This window comes from Ceratosolen solmsi, unplaced genomic scaffold (genome assembly GCF_000503995.2).
Source record: "Ceratosolen solmsi marchali unplaced genomic scaffold, CerSol_1.0 scaffold14, whole genome shotgun sequence".
In the NCBI taxonomy this organism is placed as follows: domain Eukaryota; kingdom Metazoa; phylum Arthropoda; class Insecta; order Hymenoptera; family Agaonidae; genus Ceratosolen; species Ceratosolen solmsi.
In genome coordinates, this window is record NW_011948420.1 from 6362101 (window position 1) to 6369741 (window position 7641).

Consider the following 7641-nt stretch of genomic DNA (forward strand, 5'->3'; position numbering starts at 1 on the left):
TATGTATTATTTCGATTGACTTTATATAAGTCTATCATAATAAAATTTCTTAAGCGTCTTCAGAAGAATTGAAATTTGTAATTTAAAAAAATCACAAAGACAAAAACGGAAAGATACGATAGCATATCTATATATGTATATATTTTTTAATTAATACATTACGAATTCCATTTTCATTAAATTTTAAAACAAAGATAATATGACCCTTTATTAAAAAGATACATGAAATATATAAACAAATACTATAATTATAATTTAATAAATGGTTTTAAAGAAAACATTTTTTAACAACCTAGATTCACATTGATTTATAATTATTTATATATATAATATAAATATTACAAAAAATTCCTCGATAATAAATTATTCCAGTTCTGTTATAAAAATATTTTATTTTAATTAGTACATATCATTATTTTAAATAAATTATCATTTTGAACTATTTAATAATTCAAATGACATTTAACGTTGGAATGATAAAATAATGAAAATTGCTACACATATTGAATAAATGAAATATTTGGTAAAATAAATAGTCCATTGGAAACAACGATAAGACGAAGTTTTTCTAATACAAATTAAGTGTGTGTGTGTGTGTGTGTGTGTGTGCCTGCGTGTGCGTGCGTGTGTGTGTGTGTGTGTAAAGAGAAAAGTATTGTAGTTTCTAGGCAGCAGGTAAATGACACTCTGTTCTGATGAGACACAAAGATAGTGAGCGAATGAGAGAGACAGTAAGAGAGAGCGAGATAGAGCAATGGGGAGTGTAAGAAGAGCAGAGAAAACACCATCCTTTACTTTGGGACACAAACAGATCGCATTCGAATACAATGGTCTATTCATTTCCATTTCGTGTCCGGACCCCAGTTGACCTTTGACTTACGCGTCAACGTACGAAGTCACCTTCAAAAGCATCTTGTTTCTTTACTCTTATGTTATCAAGCGTTTCTCTCTCTCTCTCTCTCTCTCTCTCTCTCTCTCTCTCTCAATAACGACTTGACTATCCCTCAACCATGCACCGGTATTTACAAAGTTAACATTTATCGTACCCTATCGTCGATTATCTTGTTCGATTGATAACAATCGAAAGCAAAAACAGAGCAAGTAATACAAAATATTTGAAATGAAATATTATTAATCTATTAAAAATGAGAATATTATTATTTCGAAAAGTTTTTGACAATGTCTGTTGTATACAAAGAGTATTTTTAATCATTTTAATATGTAATTTAAAAATTCGTTTATTAAAGCCTAAAATTTGCTGAAACATTTAGAATATTACGTGTTCTCTTCAATTCAATTTATATTCATTATGAATTAATTCAAGAAATCGATATATATATATATATATATATATATATATATATATATATATATGTATAAAGAATAATGTGCTAATTAAAAAAGTAATGGATATAAAAAAGTATTGGATAAAATATTCGTTCCGTTTGTGGTAATATGTCATAAAAGAAATAACTTAATTTTTGAACGTGAAATTGAAAGCAACGATAAAAAAATATTTAAATTAGATAATTAGAAGTGGTGGAAGAATTTAAATCATCATTATTATAATTTTATACATTTATTTAATTTTTCATGAAATAATAAGAGTCGTTGCGTATATTGTCAAATGCTTAAATATGCAAATAATGTTGACAGCCGTATGACTTTGCTATGAAAATATCTTTCTGTCGACGTTAAAATTCTGAACGTGAATTATGCAAATTCATTAATTTAAAATATTTTGGCCATTCGAACTCCAGACTTGACCTTTATTTAATAAGGTTGGCGTTGCTCGCAAAGAATCTAGGACATTTTAAAAGCGAATTTATCGAAAAGCCATCACCTGCCCGCGCCTTCTACTGATACCCCCCCCCCCCCCCCCCCCCCCCCCCAACCCCCCACCCGCCCCCCCCCCCCCCCGCGCGACAATCGACCGTCGACCACCCGACCCGTCCCTTAGCAACGTACGCAGATCAAACAATGAATCTTCCAAACACGATCTTTTTCCCGATCCCGCAACTGCTTAATTTTATCCCTGTAAATTGGTCGATCGACGACTTGTCATCGTTTATTGTGCCACCTGGTGGTAGATTGGCGAGTCGTGCGATCACGTAAGCGCATCGATTAGACGGATTATAGGTAACTAACGAACGTGCGGCGAGTACTTGGGTTGGGGGTACTATAGTCAAGATCGTGAGAGATGCAGAATTGTGAAATCTAAAGGGTTCGGGCTAATGTGTATGAACGAAAGTTCAGCCGGATGTAGCGGGCCGTGCTATGGACAAAAAAAATATCTTACTTTTGTATCATTGTCTTTGTCGATAGAAAAACTTGTTCAATGTTGCATGAAACAAACAAACAAACAATGAAAAACGAAAACTAAAACAAACAAAAAAATCCTTTATCGAAATAATTTTAATTCGAGAATAAGTTATGCTCATATGTGCCAAGCAACTCCAAAGTTTTATCATTCTTATGGAAATATTTTTTTCTCTCTCATACAAGATTTTCGTATGATATTGCCTATTGGTATGCTATTTTATATCTTCGTTTAAATTTATGAAAACCAATCGAGAACAATTCGTCACCGCCTTCAAACACAATGACAAAATAATAATAATAAATAAATAGAGCTATAATTAATATGAGGATAATTTTGAAATTTGTTTAATATTCAATTTGAAATAGTTATAAATATGTTGGCACGTTAAAAAATAATTGAAAAAAATAAAATATCAATTACCAATCAATCGAGTGAACAAATTATAAGTATAAAATGTACTGTGACTTCTGATATTTTGTAACTGTAATTCAATAAAGCGACCGATTAATATCTTCGCTTATCATCCTTACTTATTAGGTGTCAAAACTTTGTTTTAACGGAATTCGTAGAAAAATAACAAAGCTAAAGTTTTCTCATACGAACATTTGAAATATCTTGATTTTGTAAAAATGCACGGACACAAGCGTACAGTACGAGTCGTAAAAACAAATAAACCTGCTGACAGCCATCTAATTAATAAAATAAGCCATATCTTCGACATTGCTCTGCTTATTTTTTAGAAAACATGATTAAGTACAGTAGACGATAAATACAGTGGGCCACGGCTCGAGTTAGTGAAAACGTAAAAGCAATTTAATATAGAATTGGAAGGAGGAAGAAAAATGCAATTCATTGTCCAAACACAAATATATCTCAATTCCGTCTAGTTTACTTGAAGCGATTACCTTTTCTTTTTTACTTTTATTATTATTGTTATTTAATTTTTTCAATTCGTAATCATTATCTCTCTTACTCTTTAATTGTCTTTCTATTGTAAAGACGATTATATGAAATCAATAAATAAAATGAAATTACAAAGATCTCTATAGTATCATTAAAAGTTAATATTATCCTCTTGATTAATATTGTGAAATATAAACAACTAAATTACTTTTATATTATTACTTTTATAAATAGTTACGTTTACACAATAGACAGCTTAATGAATTGTAATTCCATTATTACATAATACTAGTATGTAAACATTAAGATGTAAATATAAAATTAATAAAAAGTATATGGCCTTGTTACTTTTAAATAATTTTCCTTCATTCATTGGCAGCTTACGTAATACTACATACAGAGTCCCGATGTAGTTTATAAATAAGTCTTCATTAAATTGTATTAAAGTTTATTATAAGCCTATAGAAATCAATATTAAGAGACACCTTTGTATTCTTTTCCCGAGAATTACAATCGATCATCGAGAAGATACATTTGTAATTGTTTTAGCTATCCATTCCTTAATTGATTTTCTAAGATTTACCGATGTTTTATAGTATAATAATTAAGGAGACGAATAGTTTGTAATTCTTATTTCTAAAATAGGAAATATTTTTATAAAATTTTCGTATTTGAGAACAAAAAAAAAAAAAAAAAAAAAAAAAAAAAAAAATTATTAAAATATCTATTTTTCAATTCCTATTCATATTCATACATACACATTGACTTCAAATTTTCTATGCACATATATTTTTTAAACGTCTCGATATATTGTTTTCTATTCAAAGAAATATCACGAGTAATAACATAGTCATCAATTATGATAAAATAAATTACTCAAATTAAATTTAATAAACTATGTATGAAACGTAAGTACTTTTACTACTCTGTGAATCTTCAATTATTAAATAATTTTTACTAACCACTCATTAAGATCCATAATTTTTGTGCATCTAGCATTAAGTTAAATGAGTAAATAATTCAATATGTAAAATATAAACACAAAAAAAGAATAATAATTCTATATAACATAATATGGTAATAAAAAAAAATTGTTGATTTAGATATTACTATTTATTATATTTTTAAACGCCGTTAAATCATATATATATATATATATATATATATATATATATCATAGAGTAACGTAAATTATGAAAAATATTCTCATTTGATGAATAAATTTATTAATCGCTCGTACGCTTTTCCATGCGGGTCGTAATAATAAGGAAAGTTAAAGCAGGATGGGAAAAGCAGTTGCCAATGATATTTCCGTGAGAAGTAATATTTCAAAAACTCGTCGGAATGTCGCCTAAAAATCGATGAAGTTTATGAAGTGAATAAATCACAGGATTTATATGCTTTCGAATTTCTTTAAAAGAGTGAAAGTATTTTTTATATATTTCTGTCGATCGTTGTTACTGATTTTTCAATTATAGACGAATATCGGATAAAAGAAAAGAAAAAATGAAAAGAAAAAAAAATTGGTAGTAAAGCGAGAATTACCTCTGACAGTTTTAATCTCAATTTTCAAGTACATTAAATAAAACGTATACAATGACATCTATTTAAAAATAAAACTTATACTTTTTAGAATTAAAGCTTTATGATTTCGTAATTATGTTATTTTTTGTCTTATTTGCGTGTCAAGATACGAGGGAAAAAATATGTATATTTATCTGTAAAGGATTGCGACATAGTAAAATAAACTGTAAAACTTTATTGTTAAAATATAAAATAATAATATGTGGGTGTGAGTAAGTACGTATATATCAACGTTTCTCAATAAGTTCGATAGAAATATCATGAATAGACAATCGCATACAAATATATTATTAATATAATAAAATTCAAAAAAACAAAAAAAATATATATATATATATATATATATATATATATAAAGTAAAAACGAAAGTGGAAAGGATGTATAAGAAGATCCCGTTTATATATGCTTATAACAATGGGACTATTTATTTCTTCGATTAATCCATATATAAGTCCGACAATTTCTAATAATGAGCGCACTGAATATCTTTTATAAATTTCACTTCATCTTACGAAGCTAATAACGAATGCTGAGATATTACAAACCAATATTAATATTTCACTGCTCCAACAAACTCTTTCTCAATCTCATTTATGACACTAAATCCTTGCTCCTTACGTACGTCGCAAACGCCGTACGTAAAATCCGTGCGAGTCATCCAATCGCACGTAAACTTAGCCGTACTTGCCGTTTCGGCGGTAAAACGACTAGAACAGAAACAGAATGCCTCTTCAAATATCCCATTACCGCGCTCCATCATTTTCTTAATCTATTTCTTTTTATACGTGTGTTGGAGCTTTTACCCGCGTGGCACATTCGTCCCACACCCGCCTGATTAGACGTCTCCCTTGCGATTTACCGCCCTCTCTGCTCTCTACATTTTATTACGCGCGTTACATTTGCCTTCGTCGAATGAGTCAAGATGTCGAGGATAGGAGACCCGCGCGTTCCTTGCCCATTGATAGCACGCGTGTTCCTGCGTGAAAAACGGGGATTGCTTTATAGATTAAAAATTTTATACCATGGCGGCTAGAGACGAGAAATTAATTTCTCTTCATTTTTTTCATTTGTCCTTATGTTTGTCTTTTTCTATCAGCACATACGCGCAATTGTGTAGGAGCTAGTAACTCACCGTCAATGCAAACTTAATACTTAACTGCGAAGTAAAAATGAAGGATTATGGTTTTATTATTTATTTTGTAGTCTGATTGGATCAACTGCTTAATGTCGCATTTAACTCGGTCGTTTTCATGTTTATACACACATGCATGCATGCATACATGCATACATACATATATACGGTTTTTAACGAGCACCTGAAGTGCATTGCATGTTTAAGTCAATATTTATTTTTAACAACATTGAAATAATTAGGATTTGTGATGTAACACGAGCATTTTCCCCCAAGCATTATTAAGCAGTTTTTTTTCAACGTTCATATCTGTAATGTTTATTTATATCGACAAGTCGCCAAAATTTATGACAAAAAAAATTATTAATTAATAAAGCCTGAATTATCGTAGATCTGTATAAAATTCGATCGTGTACGTTTATTCGCAACAATATTTTAAACCATTTTGTAAAATAAAAATGAAAGACTCGATTGTTGTTTCTATTAATTATATAACCAAGATCGACACATTGATATATGAACTGATAATGATATTAATTCAAAATTTATAAATATAAAAAAAAAAAAAAAAAAAAAAAAAAAAAACCTTCCACTGTCAACCTCAATACCCTACAAACAAAAAAAGAATAATTTGAAATTTTATAAATTATTTATTAATATAAGAATGGGTATTTATACTAAAATACATTTTCACTTGTATATTTAAAGTAAGGGCAAATATTACGTTCGAATGTAAATTTTATCACCAAAATTATGTTGCATTAATCTATAATAGAATTATTTGCTACTGCAATTATCATGAAGCATCTATTGCAATAATTAATAAATCAGTTACAATATAGTTAATTATTACGATAATACCACATTTATTTATTTAATTAGGCTAAATTTCTTTTTATGCCACACGATTCGACAATTATCGCTCGAATCTAACAGAATTTTTTCAAAATTTTAAAAAAGAATTCTATAACCGTATAGAAAAATATATCGATTTTTTAATTTTTTCTTATTTTCTTATTTTTTATTTTTTATCTTTTATCTTTTTATCTTTTTATTTTTATTTTTACAATGATTAATATCATAAATGATAAGAATAAAAATGTAATTGGTTAAAATCAATTGGAAAAAATTACGTTTAAAAGGTGTTATTTTCATGAAAAATTATCAACAGACACCGTAAACTATATATTGTGTATTTTTACTTTATAACATGTAATTCGTGGAAGGGACATTATTCGGTGAAAAGTTGATATGAAAATAAATAAAGTCCAAAGCCGCATGATTGGAATGTCAACAATAATAAGGGGCAAAAGTAAAAATGTATAGACGAAAGAAGAAATTAGTTTGAAAAGTAAATAAAAAAAAGTACAATCCGCGAGTGTCGTAGAATTGACCTTGATGTTGGTTAGACAAACGTGGTAGAATCATCAACATTGAGTCGTTGCTACTAGTAGGGCGAAAGAAAAGGCGTTATAAATGCGAGGAATGTTTCTCATATGTCGTCCCCAGGTCTCTTTAGCTGCGAAGCTACGACGAGGCTAACCAGATCGCCGTTTTCTTACTTGCTTTGTGCTCCTCTACCCTCACTTTTCCGTTCTCACTTAACCGCACACTCGTTCACATCGCCACTCTTTACTATTTTATCTTTAAGCTTTCCTTCCTTTCTCCGATTCAATATTTTTAAGCCACTTACGTTGT